Here is a 5,459-nt window from a genome sequence, read left to right on the forward strand (position 1 = left end):
AGAAAATTGGGAGTATATGGGTAGGGAGAGAAGAGAGGGCAGAAGGAGGAGAAAAGGAGAGAAGGGGATGGGGAGGAGAAACTTGACAGGACAGGATAGTTGAGATGGGGGACAGACAGGGAGAGTAAAGAAAGGGAAATATTGACTGAGGGAGCCATTATGGGGCTAGCAATAAACCTGACACTAGGGAAATTCTCAGGAATCCGCAAGGATGACCCCAGCTCAGATGCTAAGCAATAGTGGAGAAGGTGCTGAATTGGCTTTGTCCTGCAGTCAGATTGATGATTATCTTAAGTGTTACCATTGAAACTTCATCCTGCAACTGATGAAAACAGAGACAAGAGACCCACAATAGAGCACTGGGCTTAGCTCACAAAGTCCAGTCGAAGAGTTTGTGAAATGAGAATATCAGCAAAGAGGTCAATACCATGATGGGGACACCAACTGACACAGTTTACCTGAGCTAATTGGAGTTTGCCACTCTGGCCAGAGAGGGAAGGAACCAGCATAGAACCAAACTGGCATCTGAAAGTGGGTGACAGTTGTATGGCTGTGGCAGTGGGGCCACTGGCATTGAGACCAGAATTTATTCCTACTGTTTGTACTGGCTTTGGGAGACCCATTCTTTTTGGAGGGATACCTTGTTTAGCCTAGATATACTAGTGATGATCTTTTACCTTCCTCAAAGCAATGTTCTTGGCATCTCTGAGGAGTGGATAGGAAGAGAGTGTGGGGAGGGAAGGTGGAAGGATAGGAAGGAGAGGAGGGATTGTAAACTGTGATTGGTATATAAAATGAAAAAAGATAGGTTTTTAAAATAAAAGTATAAAATTAAAATGTTTATTTAGAAAGCAAAAAAGAACTATGAGTTTAACCAAGACTAAAGACTTAGTTAGTAATAAGTCTGAGCTAATAGACTAATGAGTTTATAATTAATATAAATCTCTATACATTTCATTGGTTCTGAATGGCTGCTGGACTGGGCAGGACAGAAATTTCCATCTACACAATTTAAATTCACAACATAAGAAAAAGATAGTCTAAAGAGTCATAACATATATATCAAGTCACTTATGTATGAAGATGAACACTAAATCTGGTCTTCTAGATATAGAAATTAAAAAGCATAAAAATAGGCTATTTAATGTAAACTTACATTGAACTCATGGAAAACAAATATAAACCCATAAATAGAATAAAACAATTTTCAAAAAGTATTTTATGTTGTTTGCTTAATGATATAGCATCGTTAATGCTCTTTATTATATTGGTGTATAAAATTTTTACTCACAGTTTAATAGCAAAATAAAAGCTTTTTATAAAACTAAAAGATACTGAAATCGCAAGAGATGACAAAATAAAATAGCTTTTCTTTGTTAAAATGAAACAAATCCAATATCAGATATGCTGTATTTAAGTCTTTCAGAATTACCGTAGTACTTTTAATATCTTGCAACTATCTTAATCACACTGTATAAAAATCTCTTATCAGAGGCACCTATATCATTTTGCCATGTTTCATATCTATCTATTAACTGGGAGAATAAAAAGCTTCAGTATCATACTAAAGATTTAAATTTGACTATGGATGCCAATTCGTCAAGCTTAGTGTCCCACATAATTTTTAATATGTTTTTAGAATTGGATATTTTCTCAAATCAGTCAATTTTGCATACCAGTTTTTAACTTGGTATTTTAAGCGATCAATTGATTGCATTCAAGTATAAATTCAAACCTAATGTATTTTGTCTAGAAAGCAAAGTAATATGAATAAATACTACATGACTTACATTATCTCTCTAAAAACAAATAAATCAAAATGCACATACTGTACTTAATTCATGTTCCTGTTCTTTTTTAATGAAAGAACATTAAGAACCACCTTAAAATTTAAAAAAATAAAAAATCTAAATACAGAATTACAATTTAAATATTTGCCCACAAGTTTTTGCATGAATCCCAATATTTGCTATAGAAATATAACCAGCAAAAATTAACAAAGATTTACTATCATTTCAAGTAATAAATACAAGCTTAAGTAAAATATTTCATAATCTCTTTTATTCTCACTCCTGTTTATGAAATGCTTTTAAAGTATCTAATGTCCTTTCATTTCAACTTCAATTTACAAATAAAATTAGAAATTGATTGTCATTGACTAATTGTTAAATTTGACTTTTTTTCTAAGAGAAACAGTATAATTAAAAAGCATTATAATTGTAAACTAATGTGCATTAAATATAAATTTTATATTTTCAAGACAGGGTTTGTCTGTAGCTTTGGAGACTGTCCTAAAACTGACTCTTTAGACCAGGCTGTCCTTGAATTCAAAGAGATCTGCCTGTCTCTGCCTCCCAAGTGCTGGGAATAATGGTGGTTACCACCACTGTCAAGCATTTAATGCCATTTAAAAAAAATAAAATAAATAAAGTTTCATTTTTATTAATGAACATTTAGCAGTCTATATCATGACAATATACTATATCAACTGTCCTCCATATTCATGAGTGATTCATGAGTTGCATTTTGCCTTCTAGAATAGCACATTCAAGGCTGTCAGATTAACAGTTAAATTTTCTTCTTAATCAAACATTGGATGACACTTATTTTCTCAATTATCATTTTTTGGCAATTTCCATAGAACATTTTTTTCTTAGGACACAGAAATTTTAATCCCACTCACTAGATCCTCAAATTTTTGAGAAGAAATAATAACTACATTAAATTTGAAATTAAACTTCTGAAATTAAATAAAAAATAAAAGCAGCACTAAATACTAAACATCTGGCACATATTGAAAGTGGTATTACAAAAGAAATTTATAGCATTAAGTGCCTAAAATATAAACTAAAAATGAGTAAAATTAAATGACCTAATGATGCTACTAAATAATTTGGAATAACAAGAACAAGCTAAATCTAAATATCCAGTCTTTGGCAAGAAATAATGAAGAAAATAGAACATACATCAATGAAACAGAAACAATGAAACAATACAAATAAACCATGAATGTAAGCTCATGTAGTATGAAGATAAGAACAATATAATCACTTTCTTAATCCGCCTAATCAAAACTAAGAGATGACCCAAATTTAACAAAAACAGTGATGAATGGGAAAAAAATGAAACAATTTTTTAAAAGTACTTAGAATATTATAAAGGAATACTTTCAAAACCTGGACTGCATTAAGTTGAAAATCTACAAAAAAAATGTACAAACTTCTTGATCATCCAAGCCACCTATTTTAACCGAAAATAGATTAATAACCTACACAAAACCATAAACAATGATGACATTGATATGATAATAAATGCTCTTCCAACTTATATATATCTCAGCCCAGATGGGATCATGGTAGTTATTTATTGGACATTTAAATAACATCTTCAACCAATACTTGAGTGATACCTGTTTTCTTATATGTAATTTTATTACATTAAAGTTAACACCTTCCTATTTTGTTTAAACAGAAAAAGGGAGGTTATGTGGGATCTCCCTTTGTATTCTGTGATTATCATTGATAAATAAAGGACTTTTCCTATAGCAGAGCTATATGGAAACTGAGCTAGGAGGGGAATACTAAGCAAAATACTGGGAGAAATAAAGGCAGATACAGGGAGATGCCATGGAGCTGCTGGAGACAGATGTAGGTTGGAAATTTAGCAAGTAAGCCACTGTCATGTGATTAATAGAAATGGGTTAAATTAATTTGTAAGAGATTAGCAGATTAATAGAAATGGGTGAGATTAATATGTAAGAGATTAGCCAAAAAAAAAAAAAAAAAAAACGCTAGAGCTAATGGACCAAGCAGTAATTTAATTAATACATACCAAAAATTTCCTGCAATATTACCTACATATGACCTCAGCTTCCCTCTCTGACCGTCTGGCCCTATGGAGTCAACCCATCTCATGCTTTTTAAAACTTCAGATATGGTTCCAATTCCTACTAATTCAACATCTGCCTCTTGAAGAGGTCAATTTAGATGACAAGATTCTGGAGTATTGATACTCACATCCACACCTGAGAGTATCAAACCAACAATTACAATACCATTTCTTTGCACTCTTAGCTTTGGTGTTTGATCATTTATAGAAGTCAGCCAGAATACATGTTTCTTATTTCCTATTGCAATTTTTGATTTATCTTCTATGTTTATTCCATCATCCAGAACAGTATGCTCATTTACAAAAGGCTCTGGATTTTTTTTTTTAATTTTCCTGGTGAGATATGTCCTTCAAAGTAACTCGGAAAGACTAGACCACTTTGCCTGTGGGAGGCCCCTCAAAAAGTTTTCTGATGGCATCCGGTTGACTTGTCTGTCTTTTGTTGATCCACATTCCTTGGTCCAATGTCGACCTTTGCCACATCTTCTACATTTACCTGAATGTTGAATCCTCCTATTCTTGCCATTCTCACAGGAGATATTATTCCTAGGAATTTCTTGTCTACAACTCTTTCTCAGATGTCCTATTCTACCACAATTAAAACATTAGGCATTTTGATGTCTCCTCTTTCCTGTGGAAATTGCTTTTCCTACCGAAGATTCAGTATTATAGTCAAATGTCAGAAATCCATTGGTGCTTGTCTAACCTTTAAAGGCACAAGTATCTTTCTGCATTCTAAGTTTGCATTTTTAAAAGCCAGAGATTCAATAAGTACTCGTCTAGTATCTGGATCTGTTTCTCCTATTTGTACAGCCTAAGTTAATCTTTGTAAAAAGTCAGTAAAGGTTTTCCTTAGGCCCTGTTTAACCATGGCATATGATTCAATTTATTTTCCTAGGTCGTAAATCCTGTCTCAAGCATTTAAGGCTGCTTTGTGGCATAGGGACAAGATTTATTCATTATACAGAGCTTGAACCTTTGGGACAGCATAAGTGCCCTCACCAAGAATTTGTCTTGGGAAGTCTTAAGTCCTTTTGCTTTTTTCCTGTTGTTATAAAATTTTAGCCTCTTCTCTGAAATAGCATTTTAACATCAATTCAGTCCCGTCATCGAGGACTGCTGAAACTTAGTGAAGCCTTCCATGTGGCATCACGTTACTGCTAGAAGCCCATGTCTTTATCATCTCTCTAAGAAATGCAGAATGCAAGCCATAAATTACAACAGCTTACTTAATTTCTTTTAGATCACTCATTCCTATAGGTATCCATCTACCTTCTTTTGATCTTTTTGGGCCTTTAGTATTTTATGAAGAGTTCCCAAGTGTCCACAGGGATGTCCCCAGCTAGGGAAAGGAGAGTGGGGAAGCAGGAGGGAAGTGGGAGGAGGGAGGAAGTGGAAATTTTGAATGTTATTACTTATAAAGTAATAAAATTATTATTAGAAAAAATAAATAAATTGAGGGATCTAATTAGAAATGGGATAGGAAGGTAAATACACAAGAAGGATGTAATTAGGTAAAATAAAAGTAAGGATTCTGAAAAGTCATATAGAATCACACTAGTAAAGTCATG

The sequence above is a fragment of the Alexandromys fortis genome, unplaced genomic scaffold (genome assembly GCF_014885135.2).
Source record: "Alexandromys fortis isolate MF-2015 unplaced genomic scaffold, M_Fortis_MF-2015_v1.1 scaffold_327, whole genome shotgun sequence".
Lineage (NCBI taxonomy): Eukaryota > Metazoa > Chordata > Mammalia > Rodentia > Cricetidae > Alexandromys > Alexandromys fortis.